This window comes from Argopecten irradians, chromosome 3 (assembly GCF_041381155.1).
Source record: "Argopecten irradians isolate NY chromosome 3, Ai_NY, whole genome shotgun sequence".
Classification (NCBI taxonomy): Eukaryota; Metazoa; Mollusca; class Bivalvia; order Pectinida; family Pectinidae; genus Argopecten; species Argopecten irradians.
The window spans coordinates 31396445-31417426 of NC_091136.1; the positions used below are offsets into that span (position 1 = coordinate 31396445).

Sequence of the window (20982 nt, forward strand, 5' to 3'; positions counted from 1 at the left end):
ATGTGAACTGAAAGTTCGGGGGTCAAGGTCACATCAGCAATCATGGTTAATCAACAGAGTAATTCTTTACAAAGTTCCATGGTCACCTCACTGCGGTGGTCTATCATTACAGTAATAATGTAAAGTTCAGTCTTGATCAACATCACCTACCGTATGCTGTATCACAAAGCGAGTGGACATCATCCGGCATCGGGTTCACCTCCATATAGAATTCAAGGTATATTCCAAATAGAATATATGTATGTCCAACACACTACTAACTATATATCCAAACACTGGACTATATAGGCACTGCACAATTCACATCAACTTTGCCATCAGGAATATATGGTAACTTGAAAACTCCAACTGAATTCCTCTCGTGTTCCATGCAGGTCCCTACATGGGCGCCAATTTGTAACCGGGTTGCGAACTGGATCTTAGCAATTTAAACTGAGGGACAACCGGGTCGGGTTCACTGGTATTTATTCACCATAAATATTGTACTGCCTGCATGTGGGTTCAGTTGGTCCATATACAACAATGGATGTACGTACATGTATCTGCTTATTGATATAGATATAGATAGATAGACACGTAGATAGAACCCTGAAACATATAAATAAAAGTACATTAGGATCGCTACCATAACTAACATACAATACTCAACGTGTACACTAGACAAGTTATCCCTATCGAAATATCACAGTTATATAGATACAAATACATAAGTAAAACTTTATAATTTCCTATCAGTAAAGGTAGTAACCATTACCTTACAACCATGCATTAGCATGATAGATAAAAAGAAATATTTACCCCATACATTATAAATATACATAAAGAGTACAATATACACAAGGGGAGGTAATCCGCTTGTCAGGTAACAAGGGGAAGTAACCCACTTGTTACGAACAAGGGGAAATAATCCACTTGCACACTTAACACCATTAAAACTAGTACAATATGGAAAATAGATATTATTCCGATATACACATAAAATATACCAATTACATTGTGTTACATATTATAGCAAATTCAATAATATCTTACTTTATCAGATTAATATACAAAGCATTTCTAACTATAATGTGTATGTTGCTTACCTCAACTATGGGTAAAGGGTTGCTTATGCTTATAATGTATACAGCACAATAGCAGACATCTACATGATTCCACTGAAAGATTTATAAATAAATCAATCAGTAACAAGTATATAAAACCATACACAATTACTTTTAAAACACATACACAAATTACACAGTTACTAAATTCATACTGGATTTAGAGATATAACAAATTTAAGTTACAATCTATTTCGAATTCCACTCTATACAAAATGTATACACTTACTCAATAATTAATTGAATCAATCTACATTTCTTAATTACCATACTTTAGATACCAAAATAATATTTAAAAAGATAATATAAAAAGTATTAGACTTACATTTGGGTTTGTAGCTTATTGGCGCGTATCATGATATATATCTCCAAAAAGGGGAGATGTTGCTCCTTCCCCAGATCTCAAGCTACTGTCTAATTTTTGGACAAAGACTTTCCCTCCAAAAATATATTAACCAATAAAACAACAGGTCAGATAGGTCAGGTCAAGGTCAAACACTGGACTTTACTCTACATGCACCCAGGACATGGACAGTACATTTAATAGTGGACATTCACAAAGACAAGTCACATGACCATACATTCTTCATACATACCCAGGTAAAATCTATTTATAGCTCACCAGGCAGAGTGAGTGAGCTCACTCTACATATGTACATTACTTGTATATCACAGAGCACTTACCACACTCTGTGATACATAATTCAGTGAGACATCACATTACATTGACCTGAAAGAAATTACTTTAAAACAAACGAAATTAAAACAATATACAACCCATGTATCAATATACAATACAATCAAATTAATAAAATACAAATTAACTAATTAATAGTGGAATAGTCCACTTGGCCACATTTATACAATTGGCGTGTCAAGCCTTTAGGTAATTAAGGGATTAACGGTGTCATTATTACCTACCTACACGATCGCAAGCCGTTGTTTAATGCTAACTTTATTTAAATATTTCAGAAAAGGCATTAAGTTATTAATGTTTCTCTCGTAATAATCTTCGTTGTAAATACGGAAGTTGTTGATCCGTGTTAATAGAAAGTACGCATTGTGAAATGACAAAAGAGGCGGAAGATATTGCTGACGTCCGCCTAATTATAAAAGTTTTTTTTTTAATTTCATCGTTGGTTTCATTCGACAGGCTAACACAAGGTTATTTGCCGAAAGATGTAAACTATATCAAACGATATATGCAAAGTACATTTTATCAGTGCGTTCCGTATCTTTTCATGTAAATTGTATTTTGTAAATTTACTCGTAAATACTAAATAGACATCTATAGATATCATTCCTTATGTCCGTAAATATGCTGGTTAATAACTTTATTTTGAGTATGTATTTTGTAAATGTTTTAAATAATTTGTGATAATTAAATAATAGAAAATGTACTCCTTGTTGACCAATATGGATATTGTACATTAACCTAGATGACGAGCGCTTACTCTGCTGTGAATGACATTTGATTTAGGGCTTTCTCATTAGCTTTTCCAAACGCTAAATTTATGTTATACATTTTTTCAACTTGATATTGCTATCAATACAACACTTAAATAAAGAAATCCAAAATGCTGAAAGATAGGGTAATTAAAATGTCATTGCCGTGCATTGTTTGTCATAGTTTGAAACCGGACATTTTAACTGTCGATCTTGACCAACCTCGGATGAGTCGAATACCCCGTATTCCTCGAACTATTGACCTGGTCCCCTGCAGTTCGAGTTATAGGGGTTTTACTGTATTCGTTTTATTAATCTTTTTAATAGCCGTAACAATTACTCCACAAAATAAGACAAATCATAAGAAACACATGCATTTTGGTTCTAGTCATAGAAGTGGCATTGATGGCAGGGAGGCTGAAGTTGGTTCCGAGTTCCGTTTAAGCTAAACGTGGGTTCAGGGGTTACTTGTGACAAATCCACTTTAATTTAGGTTTTATGAACTCCCATTTCCGAGTTCCGTTTAAATAAAACGGAATTCGGAACCAGTTCCAAGTTCCTTTTAAGGTTTTTATTTAGATTTAAGAAATGCAGTCCACGAATTTTGAACAGATGACAAATGTTGCCTGTAAAAACAGCACTCTGAAAGGAGATTTGATCGAACTAAATTAAAGTGGATTTACCAATAGTAATCCATAAAAAAGACAACTGCCAACATTTCTAATATGTCCAAAGCACATTGACCGATTTTTATCTATAATGATAGAACATTTCCTTAAAAAGAACTCGGAACTGGTTCCGAGTTCCGTTTTTCTTAAAAAGAAATAGAGGTAACAATGTTTAACTATCAAAATCTAAGATGGCGGCCTGTTGAATGATAAGGCATGAAACAAATTACATGTATACTGTTTTCACATGACAATCCTTGAAAATTTGTATAAAAATATACCAATTCCCAGCAACTGTTGACCTGTCAATAGTTTATGGACCGGCGAGAAACCTTTGCATGCGCTTTATATTGTTGACGTCGTAATTAATTATTGACGTCATAATCACCGGCGCGCCGGACCAAACTTATTCGTTCGGCGAAATTTTTTTCTCGCTAGAAGCCGTGATATGTTTAAGATTGCAGTTCAGGTAACAATACAGTTGTTTCATGGCATATCAGTCAACAGTCAAAACACTTTTCCGGGGTGTTGGGACCAACCCGATGAACTTTTTCCCGTGGCCGGAGGCCAAGATATTTAAAGGGACAATTCAGCCTAAGAGTACATTTTGCACATATATCGGAAACAAACAAATTCTAATAGAAATTAGATTAGTTGGTTTTAATGTGATATGTCAGAAAAGCCCACTGTAGTGAAATGTATGTGAAATGTTAAATCTCGCTTACTGTCGTGAAATTTGTCATTATTTCTTGTTACATGCATTTATGTCATATTTTGCTTCGTTTTTATGTAACAAAATTAGCCTCAATGAATTGTCCCTTTAAGAGGCTGATCCCAACACCTCTGGAAAAAAAGTTTTCACTATTGACTGATATGGCACATGAAACAACTGTATACTACACAAGTCAAAATCACGAAATGAAATCGACGTGGAAACCCCGTTAAGTTTGAACAATCGAATCCAATACGCCGCGAATATTAACCTGACTTCAGCACTTCTTTGTTTATTTTTCTATTTTTCTATTTTAATGAAAGTATGCTAACAAGTTAGCTCTATTGTGCACAGATGAACCAAATAAAAAAGATCAGTCTGCTACTATGATATTTGAAGCCTTGCCGTGATCTAGAAATATACAGCTCTCCTTTTCCCCCAACCTCCACCTTCCTGCAACATTAAGAACTTCTTGTGCTTCGTATATCTGATTGTAACAAAGTTGGATAGCAGATAAAAAAAACAACCTTCTGCAACCATATATGAATGCAACATGGTTTAAATTCGATACTTACTGGTTTCGTCTTCCAGTTTCATGTTTTCAAACTGATCAGTTACAATAGCTATATATGTGTCGGCGGTTTTCTCTGCTTCTCCAGTAACTAAAAGGGAAAAGACGTGTGGTAACCATAATACTCTCCATTGTGATAAACTGTCATAATATCTCTTTCTTTCTAATAACGATAAAAGTGTACTGTATAATTGTTAAATTTCCCAATTTTCTGAAAGGAACTTGCTGGTGGGACAATGTTACAACATATTATGTGAATATATTTTTTAGTAATAATTTGGAAATTTATATATTTTTCTCTGGACAAACGTTTTCCTTCGAGGGTTTGTGAACATTTTAATCTTAATTGAAACTGGAAGGATTAAGGTTTATTGAATGACTTTTAAGCATTATTCTCAATACATTTTGAGTTTATGAAGTCATAGACAAAAATCGGAACGACAAATAATGTCCCCTCATAAACCCAAAACATATTGAGAATAATGCCATTATATCGATTTAAATATCTCATTGAGATACTAATTAGGCAATTTTGATTTTTCTTTTTTTTACAACAAATCTGCTGCTTTTAAAATGTACCGCGAAAACGTTGTCTTGGGTATGCATCATACATACAAGACGTATAAATCTTTCAGTATATGCAAAACTAACCTCAACATCCTAACCAATATAATTGAGTATAACATGTCAAATTGATTTATCCACTTATAACTAAGTAACAATTTATAACTTCTATATTGCTCTTGTTATATCATCTTTTAGATATTGCAAACTACCTCTGTTTTATTTTGTATAATAAAATTTTATTTTTTGAACTCAGTTGCTGGATTCTCCTTACTCAGATTTCAGACAGGACACATGCTTGTAGTGTACAACCGACATGTTTTCAGCAATCGGCCGAGTTACAGAGATATTTTACAATTACATTTGACAAAGCGGAACAACTCGTGAGACCTTATGACTTAAAGTGTACACTGTAAATACCATTACAGTGTAATGTGGGAAGTCAATATGGTGACTAGCAAAACATGAGAGAGAATCCTCGTTATGGTTTCTGGAATAAAATGTCATTATCCGTTTTCCACACTCGGATTTTAGCCATATATAAACATTATTATACTGATGTTGAAATGTCCAAGAAACAATGCATCATTGTATGAGTGATGGATCAAGCAGAAATATATTGAAGTATCAAAATCTTCATACCTTTTTCGGAATCCTGTACTGAAATATGTTTGGGTGTCACCAATTTTATTTCTTCTGTACACAAATCAGATCCTTCTTCGCTTGTTGTTTCTGCATTTTGACAGCGAGGACTATTCCATACGTCGTTGATCTGTTTCGTTATTTGGCAGGACACTCCATGAAGCTTTTTCGGAGTAGTGAGTTGAAACACCTATTTTCACCCCGACATTAGACAGCTCCTGTAAAGCAAAGCAAATGGAATAAATTGTAACTTGACTTTGTAGGTATACTGATTGGAATGGTTCTCAGTGTCTTATCAGTTCGATGTGTTGGTGCTAGAGGTTTAGTTCAAAGATCCTATTGAAAGAAGCTCAAAACCACGCGACCAAAATAAAACAAGAATGTTAAGATATTCATTCCTCTCGACAAATGAAACAGTGTACAAATAAAAATAGGCTATTTCAATTTATTAACACAAGCAATTTTCACCCAAACCAAATAACAACGGCCGGTGTCTTAAATATATTTTCTCTGTTGATGTTTCAGCCTTATCGAAGTCTCATTGTTAGAAGAGTTATTGTATTTTTAAAATTTCCAAAATGTGTCAAAATTATTTTCCTATCCGTTATAGAAATATTCTGGGTTTTTACGCAATTTGTGGTCATTTTGAAAGTGTGATTTGTATGGAGAACTAAAATTTCACAGTTTGTTTTGGCAAAAAACGATTACTTAATTCACCATCGCCATTTTTAGTTATATCAAATTAGTTTCTGCCGTGTATCATATACTTTTAACCTTTTCATTTAAACACTTTAACGATATAAATATAATTTTTACCGATACATTTTGAAAGCAATTATAGTTAAAGGGACATAACTTTTTGAGAAATTTTTTTTAAAGAAAATTACATGTGTTTTGAGTATTCTGGTGACATATCCGTGCGTTCCATTTGCAGATACAACTGGTACGAACCCACTGTATATGTAATGGAACGCGCTGTACCAGCCGAACCGAACCGGTACAAGTGGTTCGTTTTCAGAAGCGTACCACTTGCATCCAAGATGGCGGACCCAAGATTCTTCATTTGTCACCGGAATGTTTTCTTTGTTGAAAACAAGGCAGAGCGTATTTACATCCGATAAAATGACATGAATTGTTTATTTCAATGTGTACTGAAACTATTTAGGTATTATTCTTATATCAATTTCATTGTTAACACCGAAAATACTTGGCTTTCATATTCGAAGCGTATCTTTCATATGGGTGCCGCCTTCAAGGAAAATCCAAACGCGTTCCATTTGGCGGTGCCGTATCACTTTAGTGCAACTGGTACGAATCCGCAAATGGAACGCACGGGATTTAGAATTCAATGTTTTGGTTTAAGAGTAGTAGAGAGAATGAAATATTTGTATAAACAAACAAAACCTAGCACAAAAAGACACACATACATAGACAATACACAAACAAACCAAAACGGATTCAAATTATACATATTTAAGTACTACAATATAAAACAACATACAAACATCGATTGGCATATTTCAAGAACTATTCAAAAAAATTATTTCCAATTGATCCATATCTGATCAAATTTCTCAATACATCCATTTTTAATTGACAGCTTTTTTTTCAACACCATGTTTTGTAAACAACAAGAGGCCCATGGGCCTTAACGGTCACCTGAAAATTTAAGCCATTTGGACCCAACTGGGCTCCACCCCTCAGCCTTTGGGGATGAGACAGGGTCAAAATGACATAATAGCAAAATGTCCTCTTGTGGTTATAATGTGAATCAAAAGTTTGATCAATTTCCAGTAGAAAATAAACAAAATATACCCAAGAAGTATTCAATATAAACTATAGCAAACTTAGCCTCCTCCCCAGGGGCAAACAAAGAGGCCATGGGCTATAAAATTCACAATTCTGATAAAGCACCACAATATCTTTAGAACACAAGGTCCAATTATAGCATTATTACAAAGGACATGAACTCTATAATATAGTTACCGTCGAAAAAATCCCTTTTTCAAACTCATCCTAGATCTTGTTGATATAAGGCTACATACAGAGTTTCATCAAAATCAGTTCACATTTACCAAAGTTATCTTGTTCACAAGCACAATGATAAAATTAGAACAAAGGGCAATAACTTGTACGTTAATGTCGAATAATTCCCATTTTTGAACTCGTACGAAAATCTTGTTGATATAAGGCTACAAACAAAGTTTCATCAACCTCGGTTAACATTTACTCAAGTCATCATGTTCACAAAGTAAAGTTAACGCACGATGGACAATAGGCTATTGCAGTAGGTCACTATGACGTATGGGCAGGTGACCTAAAAAATAGTAACAGTGACCTTGGCCTTGACCTGGCAATCCCGAAACTGTATCTGTATTTATCTATATTTGTGTGGAGTTTGATCCAAATCACTCAAGGAATGAAGCCGCTAGAGCACTGAAAAGGATTTTCTAAAAATAGTAACGGTGACCTTGACCTTGACCCTGAACCTAGAAACTCAGTCCTTTGTATTTGTGTGCAGTTTGATCAAAATAACTCAAGGAATGAAGCCGCTAGAGTGCTGACAAAGAAATCATCTAAAAATAGTAACAGTAACCTTGACTTTAGTCTGGCAATCTTTACACTCAAACTTGTCCGAGATATTATGATCTTTTGTCTATGTGTGAAGTGTGATCAAATTCACTCCAGGAATGAAGCCGCTAGAGTGCTGATAGGAATTTTCTAAAAATAGTAGCAGTGACCTTGAACTTGACCCAGCAACCCTGAAACTCGAAGTCGTCCGAGATCGTGTTAATATTAAGCTACATACAAAGTTTCATCAATCTCGGTTCACATTTACTCAAAATATCGTGTTCACAACAAAAAGTTAAATGCACGACGGAGGGCTGACAAAGAAATTATCTAAAAATAGTAACAGTGACCTTGACCTTAGTCTGGCTATCTTCACACTCAAACTTGTCCGAGATATTATGATCCTTTGTCTATGTGTGAAGTGTGATCAAAATAACTCAAGGAATGAAGCCGCTAGAGTGCTGATAGGGATTTTCTAAAAATAGTACATGTAGCAGTGACCTTAAACTTGACCCAGCAACCCTGAAACTCGAACTCGTCCGAGATCTTGTTAATATTAAGCTACATACAAAGTTTCATCAATTTCGGTTCACATTTACTCAAGTTATCGTGTTTACAACAAAAAGTTAACGCACGACGGACGACGCACGACGCACGACGCACGGCGACGGACAAAAGGCTATCGCAATAGATCACCGTGACCTATGGTCAGGTGACCTAAAAACTCACTCAAATCTTCCATTTTTATGTAGTTTTTTTTTCTTGATACAGAAAAAATATAAAACTTCATATCAAGAATAAAAAAATTGAGCGGTATTGACAAATTTTCAGTCTCACCAAAGAGTACTGTTTCTAATTTAAAGTTATATTGCTGCTGATTTCACTGTAACGATATGTAACTTAAACATTTGATATTTAAACATTGACATGTAACTTGATGATTTAGCTCCCGGAAAGTATATATGTCGGCCTATAAGAGAGCCGAAATCTAGGGATCATATATTCCTGGTTTTGAATTCTCCGCTATGTTCAGTGACTTCGGGCTTTGTCGGATTTCGAATCGTATCACGTGGCTGACGTTCGACACGACCTGCACGTGGTGAGCCAGGTAACTAGCGTAAGTGCACATGTGTTTGTTTACGTTTTCCTTCTAGCTAATATGGGCAAATCATGCTAGTATATGTCTACAGATTGAGTATTTGAAACATCCCATTTACACATTGCCGTACAATATTGTGTGTATCAAATATTGTAATGTGCGAGCATTATTTTCTTTGTAGATAGAGTCTGCTGAGGTCGACCACATGTTTTGTTTATGAAAAATTGTTGACATTTTCTCTTGATTTCGCAACTCTCGTTTTACTTCTAGACTGGTTCCCTTCCCTTAGTTCTCTACTCTCCGCCAGGCTGCGCTCCGCTCACTAGGGACCGGTAGCGGGTAACCATGATGATTTTTCTGATTGGTCAATCTACATATCCGGTTCACAGGCATCACTTTTTTTAGACGTGGGAAACCCCTTTACGCACGAAGCGACGGATCTTCACGTAAAGAATAAATAATTTATTTGAACGATATATAAACAAAAGTAAATAAGGTCGTTTTTAAGTTTTGAAATTATTTCGTGCTAACAGAGATTAGAGTGTTCATAGGAACGACGTTAATGACGTTGTTTTCTCTTAACGGAAGTAGCCGTCTCCATGATGACATATCATGCGCAGAAATGATGCGCACTACTCTGGAGTTGGAATTCTCACTCAAGATGGCTACTCGCTACCGGTCCTCAGTGAAGCGTACGCAAGGGAGGTAACTGAGGCGGGAACCAGTCTAGTTTTACTTCGAGATTGTCGCGACGATGTTCGGAAGAGTTCGGAATGATTTGGCTTCTTTCGAGCCTATTTTTCACGTGCACACGTTAAAAAGATTTTTTTACTTTTATAATTAAAAATACTTCCATTGCTGCAACTTTATAAAAAAAGTGGTAAAATTAGAAAATTTAAAACTAAGACAGGCGGAGAAAAAAATGTATAACAACTTATTTTTTCATGTATTTTTCTTTTCCTATCTTGCTATATTTGAAAATATTTTTGACAATACCTAAAAACGTGTTCTATGGTTTCAACTTCTGTATTACAGATATTACATATATCATTTTAAGAAATATTTGTATTGTTTTGGGACGTGGATGTGGCGCGGTGGTAGAAGGCGCAGGTATGTTTGGCTAGGCGATTTGGTGTCGTATATCGTGAGTTCGAGGCCCGGATAGGGCACGAGTCAATAAATTGTCATACTTTGTTAAATTGTGTTTCTTTGATATTTCAAGATATTTTCAAGCATGGCCGAGAGAGAGGGCAGTTTTGAGCAAACGGTTAGCAATACAATGTTCTATAATTGTTTTAGTATATGATACATATTAGATTTCACAGATTAAAATGTGTCCTGTCAAAGGTTACATATAGTTATGTAAAGCTTAATACAAAATACGTATTAATCGAAAAATAATGGATGTAAATAGTGAAATGCATACATGGGGCACCATATGGGGTATTTTATCGTAGAAATATAAACACGTGGCCGTGTCAAGTTTGGTGATGATCGGTTGATTTTCTTTCCTTACATGTAATAATTTGAGATAAATACATTATTTATCCCAAACTATATATAAATAAATAAATGTCATGATACTACTCATCTATTCATAATTTGAGAGTTAGGAGAGCACAGTATATCTAATATCTAAATACTTAGAACATACATCTACGTAAAGAGGTGGACTAATAGCTTAATTACTATATACATGTACATGTATTATAACTGCTTACTATTTCTTCTTTATGTATTTTATAACGATATTCTTATGTCTATGAAATATGTGATAGTACATACATGTAGATGTAGATGAAAGATCACTGGAATCGGCGCTAGTCGAGATACACCAATCTGTATGTTGAGACATGTCTGTATTATATTACTATGCTCATTATCAACACGGTTACTGCATGTACATGTGTATACGTTATTTGTAAATACATATATATATATATGTATACATATCGAATATTACATCTATATATATATGGGACAAGGATGTAATTCCAACCGTGTGGACAAAACAAAATTGTCAAATTTTCGAGGCGATCTGCCCCTTTATCAAGACATACAAAACGAACACGATTACATAATAGGATACGAACAGTAATGCGGGACAAAGTAGACAAATATTAAACTATATAGCAGCACAGTGGAACGCAATTAACCCTTCGGCAAGTGGCAGCCGAAGGCCGGATCTACAAAAGTGTATCCACAGGTGTTCGTTTCTAATATAAGTATAAGTATAATACTGGGTCAAGGTCTATAACTCGGCCGGCCATATAACACTACCCAATTTCAGAAAAAGTATGATTATTAACCAACCGTATAGGATATAATAATAGGAATACTCTCAATCGACAGCCAGATAATTTATCTTTATTTTGGTATATGATACAATATATATCATGCCGTATAAATGTCACTAGGTATCCAAAAACATCGGAAAACAGCCAGATTTCAACTGGTCGGACACTGTGGTGTCCTCCGATGAACACGCCAGGGCTCTAATGGGTAGCTCAAAAACCACTGCATGTCAACACTTCAGCGTCATAAGAATGAAAGTTTGGTAGAAAACAAACTTACCGGTTAGTAAATCCCTGGATAAATACCATCCATTTGCCTAACGTAGCCCTTTGAAATTTCCGATTGAAAAAATTATGTCTCTAGCCGCCATGTAAGTATGTGTGCAGTAGATTTGTTTTGTCGGCGTTGATTGGCTCTCGAAAATTAATTGACCAATCAACGCTAGAAAACAAATGTACTACACACATATCAACATGACGGCTAGAGACACACATTTTTTCAATCGGAAATTTCGAAAGGCTGTATTGCGCAAATGGATGGTACATAGATAAACACTAACATACCGGTAAGTTTGTTTTTTACCAAACTTTAATTCCTATGAAGCTGAAGTGTTGACATGCAGTGGTTTTTGAACTACCCATTAGAGCCCTATCGTGTTTATCGGAGGACACCAGTGTCCGACCAGTTGAAATCTGGCTGTTTTCCGATGTTTCTGGATACCTAGTGACATTTATACGGCATGATATATATTGTATCATATACCAAATTAAAGATAAATTATCTGGCTGTCGATTGAGAGTATTCCTATTATTATATCCTATACGGTTGGTTAATAATCATACTTTTTCTGAAATTGGGTAGTGTTATATGGCCGGCCGAGTTATAGACCTTGACCCAGTATTATACTTATATTAGAAACGAACACCTGTGGTGTATCCATGCTGTTCGGCAGAACGCTAAAATTTAATATGAGCGATGACTGGAAAGCGTGCCACGTGTGACGTCAAATGTGTGGCGAAATAGATTTATAGTGCTCATTGGTATAGGATGCAAATTTAGTCGCCTATCTCCTCGGTGTGTTGACAAAGAAGCAAAGTCCCAAATTTAGTCGCCTTTTGCTGGGCAGCATATGTAAAGGATCAAAAACGCGTAGAACAGAACGGGAAAATGCTGGAAATAGGGATAATTAATTGAAGAGCAAGTGATCAATTGATGTCAATTTGTATATTTAACGTTCGTTAATGCCTTTGGGATAGCGGGTCTGTAGATAGGTAATCCAGAATCTCTCTCTCGATCGACGCTTGGTTTGTGTCCAGTAGGAACAGTGCTCAATTGCAATCACCTGCATGTCTTCCCAACTATGGATGGGCAAGTTGAAATGTCTGGCAACCGGATAGTCAGGTTTGTTCTGTTTGATAGACCAGCGGTGATTGTTGATTCTGACGTTGAGTGGACCACCGGTTTCCCCAACGTATTGCATTGTGCATTTCCTACACGAGAGGAGGTAGATGACATTGCTGGATTTGCACGTCAGGTTCTGTCGGATGTTTTATGCTCTGTTGTTGATAGCACATTCAAATGTGTCTGTGGATGCTGTGTATGGACACATCATGCACCATTTATTGTTGCATGTTTGGAATGAACCCGTTTGTGCAGCCGGAGCAAGAGGAGGAAGTTTGCTGCTCACTACAAGGTCTTTTACATTTAGAATATATATATTCTCAGTATTCATGTGCCCAACAGATATGTTAGGATCCAGCCTACTTAATTGACATATATACCGTTGCTATTACCTCCTTTATTTTTTTTTCAATTATACATGTAAACATTTTCTGGTATATTTTCCAACCGGGGGAATGCGTATGTTCGTAACGTGCAGTCGATCGCGATCGGGCAACTAGAATTGGTCTCGCTCTTTGAACATACGCATTCCCCCGGTTGGAAAATATACCAGACAATGTTTACATGTATAATTGATAAAAAAAAAATAAAGGAGGTAATAGCAACGGTATATATGTCAATTAAGTAGGTAGTTACTTCACCACGTTCCAACGGACCCATGTGTGTTCGCTGACACGTATTTGGCGAGTTTACAATGCGTTCGCCATGCATATCATGATGTTGAAGTTTGTTAGGGAAATTCCACTTTTTATGTGCCTACGCATGCGTACTAGATTGTTTTGGCTCTGGGGCGGAACTACGGAATTCCCCCTCTCCGAAGAGGGGTTTTCTATTGTTTTTTAAAAACATGGAAATGTGCATTTTGTATTAGCGGATATTTTCATAAGGATATATGCTCTACTATTCAGCAAAGTTTGGTACTTTTATGAGGATATTTTTTCACCCCAAAACATAATGGGGCTTTAAATGACCGCAAAGATTTTGTAGTGATTTTCTCGACTTAGACTTTTTTGTTCAACGCAATAATATTCTGAAAAATGGTCATCTGATGTGTTTGTATCGAAAAAACAAGAGATTCTCGCTCATGAAAGAATTATCTATGTCTGACAATGGAAAGGGGGATTTTGCTGTTTTTCTTTGCGTTTCACTCTCCTTTTCTAATATTGAATGCACATAGTAAAATTTCCTAAGAGTGCCCGCATTTAGAACCTTAGAAAACAGTCATTTCAATCGTAGGTTATATAATAATTACAAACTTTAACTCTCAAAAAACGAAGATGGCTCCCAGTCAGCAATTTTGTTGATTGATCTGTCCCAAAATAAAATACATCAAGGGTCCATAAAGATCCTACATATGAAACTTGAGACATATCACTCTCATACTTTCTAGAAAATAACACTTCAACTGTCAAAATTCAAGACGGCGGCCTGTCAGCCATATTGTTGACACATCGGTCCCAAAATGCAACAATAATTGTTAACGGAAGGAAGGATGGACGAACGGATGACGGACCAAGGACGAAATGCAATTTGAATAACCCACCATTTGCTTATAGTTTGCTAATGAGAAAATCGTGGCCAATAAAATATTTTAATTCAATATCAATGAATCAAAATCAGTTTAGCTCATGTGGTTGAGTCCTCTTACTTTTAAATCTAAAGGTCAAACACCGAAATTTGACGTCAATTCACACATTATTTCAAATAAAGGATTTTACATGCCTCGAGTGACTATGTAATATGAAATATAATAAACTAGTTCACTAACTTGCTTTGCCACAACTCCTAATATATGTATAAAGTTAAAAAGTCATGTTTCCAAATGCAATATCAAAAAAGTAAAGTTATGTATTTTTCAAACTCATATATCAAGAAGAACTTTTGATATATTATTAACCTCCAAAAGCTACCAACATTTTGATAATTACAATACTTTCAATGCATAGGCTTTAATCTAAGGTGAACGTGATATTGGCATTACTGCCAAAATTATTATATTTACATAGGTACATTTACAGTGCTGTGAAATGTGTACATATGTTCAGACACAATGAAACCAAAATATGATCAACGATTTCATTTCACGTTTTTTCAATGTGAATAGTAATAATCATATTTATAAAAACAAGAATTTCACAGAGCATGATTTCTTTGTTTTACTAACATTTATATGACATCATAAATTTAGTCTGTCCATTCAAATGATTTCCACTAATTGATTCATTAAACCTTATGGTTTTCAATAGATTACCGAAGAAAAAATAGTAAGCATGTCAAAATGCCAGTTAAGGCACATGTAATCTACAATTTAATTTATTATATGTTTGGCCCTAAGCAAATACACGTAATCAACGTGCATTTTCAACAGCAATATATACTGTATATTGTTTCTTCAAATATTTTTATTTTCGTTTTTTGATATCTGTACATGTAGTATACCGACCGAATAAAATTTGGAAATGAAAGTAAAACTATAACAAAATAGGCCTTAGTCATAGTTGAAAATGAAAGCAGAAAATAACTTACAACTGTATAAGGTTTATAACGTGATTTTTTCTAAAATATTGGCGCTGGACTATTAAATTAAAATGTATATATATCGATTAACTTATATATATTGTGGAAATTGATAACAACTTACCTTTGTCTCTATCAGTTTCTTACGCTCGTGTACAGGCATGTAATTAAATTTGGAAGTCAACGGTGATGAATGCCGGTTCGTTGATGTCATGATTACAATAGTACATCAAACTAGCAGGAAAAACGGTGTAAACATTTAGCCAACACACTCAGTTTTGTTTTCCATGGCCTGTCTGTATTTATAGAGATTATTAGCTGTAAACCGGAAGCTAGCACGTTCGGATTTTCTACTTTCGGTTTCCTACTTTCGTTTCCAGTAAAATAAACGCACGTACAGGTGCGTATGATGCGAAAACATACTAGAGAATAAAGAAGTTTAAATGCTAATGTATCTATCAAAAGGCACTGCGGGAGGTTATATCGATAGCACTACAATATTTCTATGTGTCCATTTTGTGTTCTATAAATAGCTAATTTCATCTCCGTTTGTACTTTTTTAGTTCAAGGGAGGTAACTCGTTAAAGAAATTGAGATTATAACACCAAATTATTATATACTGCAGTTCATTACGTACTACAAAAAGCCTTTTTACTTCCTTTCACTGGAAATAATGAAGTTTACCTGTTATGTAAGGAGAGGTTAAACAGTTATACTCCATAGAAAATAAAGCATTTCAAGATATCAAAATCACTATATTTTTCGATGGTGACTTTGCAGAGCACAGAATATTTTCTCTTGCTTATTTTATTCGCCATTTATTCTTTATATCAATCACTGTCATGTTATCAAAATAAGCTTGATATTTCATTTATTTATACAAATTTTTACATTGATTTTAATTCATGATATACAGTTCATATGCAATCAATACATACAGTCTCGATCCTATGCGAGATTCTATTTAGATGTTTTTTTAAGGAACTGATTCTAATATTTGGTAACGTACCTGTACATTGTTTCTACTCTAGTCATCAATGCACTGATGTGCGGACCCGAATAGTGAAACACTAAGACCAACACGTTTCATAAAAAAATAAGAGAGAAATCAATAAGCAATTAACGTTGATGTCTCTATTATGAAGTCATGATATATAACATCGGGTTTTCGCGGCATTCTCGGATATTTTTCCTTCATAGTAGTATGAAGAAAATGAATCTGACAATCAGAAAATCAGATTTAGCAAGAAGACAATTAAAATTAATTATATGATATTGGACTAAAATAATATAGAACCTCTCAGCTTTAGTGTAGAGTTCATATACACGTTTCAACACGTTTCTCTTTAATACTTTTCTTTCAGCTCAATCAATCACCTTTTTCTCCAGAGCACAAAAAATATCTAATATACAAAAATGTGTATCTTTTCTAGCAATATATGTGATGCATACATAGGGAGTGGATTTAGCTTGTATGTTAACCATGCTTATATGGAGCAATTCCTCTACGATTATAATCGTAGAGGTATTGCTCCATACAAGCATGGTTAAAATAAAAGCGAAATACACTCCCTATATTTACACTCATGCAACTTTTCATTTATATTTTATGCAAAAAGATTGTCATTAAAAGTGACATTATTCAACAAAAAGTCGGCCATAAGTGGGAGGAGCTTACTCAATTAAACAGCCAATGAGTACTCTTTACATAATGTAAAATTATTCATCCGCGACGACAAAAGGTTCAGTATTTTAGTATAAAATAAACATAACAAACAAAATAAATTTCAGAGATATTTCTATTTAATCAGATCAGATATTTAAATATGCATTAAATTTATTAAAAGTTAATATAAAGTATAATTACATAAAGTTTTTACTCGGCCAAATGTGTGAACTCTGTGAGCGTTATTTTGCAGCGAGGCGAAACTACCGGTGTTCTAGTAGCTTGAAATGTGCTTGAGATTGTCGTCTGATTTGACGATATTACTTCCTTGGGCCATGTGAGTAAATAATCTACGGTAGTTTCATCGATATATAGAACAACTTCACTTGTGTTCGATGGAAACAATGTATTTGTGCAGACACGAAACTACCAACGCGTGGATTACTATGTTTTAGTATGTGTCTCAAAGAACGAAGTCAAGAGGATATGTTCATAACTGACCTCTGTCCTAAGGCCTCACGTCCGTCCACCCCAAAGACTCAATAGTATAACGGAGACAGACACAGAGGTTATGATTACATTTGACATCCATAATTTTTAACAAAAATGAAAGCACTGCACGTCGGGATATTTTTTCCCATTTCTTTTAATACAATTCTTTATTTTTAAAAATATTGTACAGTATTATATATAAAAATATATAATATAATCATCAACGAAGTACAATTTCAAATAAATTATTCAAATAAAACCTTTGGATAAAAAAAATATACATTGTGTTTAAGTAATTAGACATATCAAAGAAACACAGTTGATCAAAGGATGACAATTTATTGATTAGTATTCGTGCCCTATCCCACAGGGATCTGAGAATTAGTTACAGATTATATAATCATGGCCCCACCAGAGTGCACTAAGACCATTTTTAGACGTTTTAGAGCTCTAGATCTAGAGATCCACCAGTAAATCATGGACCCACCAGAGTGTCCTAAGGTGGGTACTCTGCATGGTGGGTCATTGATTATATAATCTGTAACTGATTCTCAGATCTCTGTGCCCTATATATCTGGGTCTCGAACTCATGATCTACGGCACCCTATAGCTATCGCCTAGCCAAACATACCTGAGCCTTTTACCATGGCGCCACACATATATATATTGTTTACATTTCCCCAAAATTCTATGAAAAACAATACTATACATGTAATGTGCGTCAAAATGTAAACAAAGGCATGTGTTTCTTAAAAAAAAGCCCCTATACGTTGCATAGAACATCTTCATACGCAAGTTCAAAGTTCAATGTTACCATGCAGATAAGGTAAAGCCTTAGAGACTAACCAACTAAATGTTTTTACATAGAAAATAATGTTAAGAAATGTATTATTAAAACAGCTGATTACTACTTAGCTATTGTGCTCTATAAAACACTCGATAGGAAAAAAATGTGGGTCCTTTAACGCAAACTCCAACCAAGGTAGCCATTTTGTAAAAAGGTACATTTTGCAAGTTGTAAAATCCTGAAATTCGATTGTTTTTACCTATTCAGTATAAAAATTGATATTTTGAACCTAAATTTCAATCTGGATTTCCAACTTTATAGTTATTATCAATTATACCTTGGAATGATTGCCTGTCAAAAAAATGTATTGAAATTAACAATTAACCAGCCAATCAGTGGATGGGTTTAATTTCTATGGGCCAAATCTATACATAGGAGTCATTTCGAAGGTCTATTTTCATTTAGTTGGTTGTTCCCATATAGAGAGTAGTTACAAGTACAGTAGTGTTTTTGTCAGCCGTTGTCTTCCGTCGTCAGTTGGATCGTTTAGTATAACAAAATTAAGGTCTACTCATTAGACAAATAATGGAAACAGATCATTGTATTAATTTTATTTGCAAAACACCACACAATGCAATACTATATACAGCAATGAGAAGTAAAAGTAGGTAATACAACACATGGTGATTAAGATAATCTACAATCAAATATAATATTATAATGTATTCAATTTAAAATCCTTATGTAACAGCCTTAATTTGAAGACTACAAGCTTTGTTTTGTAATTTATACGCCAAAAAGAAAAAAAAAGTTGGATATGAAACTTGAATGCAAACTATGAATATCACAAGGAATAATGTATGTATTTGCAATATTTAATAATATCACAGATACATGGAAGATGATTTCACCTGTAAAGAAACAGAACTGTATGAAATCTGAAACAAATTAGTACATAACCTCCCTTTAGTTAGTTTCCATTCTAGAAGTCATACAGCTTTCTTCACTACTGTAAACCACAATATTTCAAATATACATGTTCAAAACATTTCGTTTTATCATTGTATGTGTATCTCGATAAAATAAAGTGGATTGCAATACAATGTGTCTTGATTTTTTGTTAATACCGATCATCATATAATCTTACAATTAATTTGCTTCAGTTTGAGGTTGATTTATACAAGACTAGCCAAGTTCAGAAATATACGTTTAATTATATAAATTATGTACAATGATATACAATAAAAAATATGCATAATTGAAAAAAATGATGCAATCCTTTCCAGCATCACAACAGTGTGCTACATAATGCTGTGCTGTTATTTTGACGTAGTACTTCTTGTAAAACAAATATAGGTTATTTTTTTAAATGGCCTGGGTCCTGAAAAGTTTCCTTTGGTAGTATTTTTGATATCAAAACAAATTAATTGTATCTATACCTTTAAATGAATTTTGATAACTATAACTTGATGCTAAGATATGTGATAAGTAAAAAATATGTGGCGGCCATATTGGAAAATGACCGCCATGATGTCATAGGCTATTTTTGGAAATGACCCAGATCCTAAAATGTTTCCATTGGTTGTAATCTTGATGTCAAAACAGATTAGTTGTATTTAAATCTTCAGTATGACTTGATGTTGTTGGAAGGTGGTAAGTAATATGTTTAGCGGCCATATTGGAAAATGGCCGCCATGACGTCATAGGCTATTTTTGAAAATGGCCCGGTTCTTAAAAGTTTCCTTTGGTTGTATTCTTGATATGTGCTTTTATCAAAAAGTGCACAATTTTATCAAATTTCTGCAAGAATCCGCTGGACTAGTAATACTTCTTGTAAAACAAAAATAAAGCTATGGCACCTCAGTAATTCCTTTAGAAAAAAATATAGAAAGTATTGGAACATTATCGTGTATATTTTAAAGAAGTTATCATTGTCTATAAGATCATCATTTTATTGAGGAAACCGAGTCCATCGATTTCTCTGTAAAGTATGACGCTACGCTTACAGACACATGACGTCATAATAAATATCTACCCGCAAGGGCAGACAACACTTGTTATATGCAAAATCGGAATAAGAGTGATCCGCATATTTTGAAATTCTTTATTGAAGTACATTCAGATAACTGTTCAGTTTTGTGAACATATGGTAGAAAAAATACAAACAATGGATAAATTTGAGAATTTCACTGAAAATCAGACCTAATTAAGAAGACACGCGCACGTATTTCGTCTTCAGTTCCAAGGTCAGTAAAGTCGGCTTTTATTGTTGAAATGGACATTTTCATAACTGGATCAGTTCCCAGAGAATAATGGTTAAATCATACTGAATTATATAAAACTATTGAAAACGTCATTCCCATCGAACGAATGACAAGCCTACATCGTTTACGTGACATATGACACACATATCTGAATAGCCAAGATTCTCGCATCAATTTGATCACT

General features: G+C 34.4%; 1 long non-coding RNA gene across 1 annotated transcript; it reads right to left on the minus strand.

The window, feature by feature from the left end:
• Window positions 1-279: 279 nt before the first annotated feature.
• LOC138318209 (uncharacterized) lies at window positions 280-15917 on the minus strand. The gene is made up of 5 exons (XR_011207847.1): window positions 15714-15917; window positions 5707-5924; window positions 1429-4591; window positions 1086-1157; window positions 280-588 (listed from the first exon to the last, which is right to left on the minus strand). It is a non-coding gene; the product is annotated as an uncharacterized lncRNA (long non-coding RNA).
• Between the last annotated feature and the right edge of the window lie 5065 nt (window positions 15918-20982).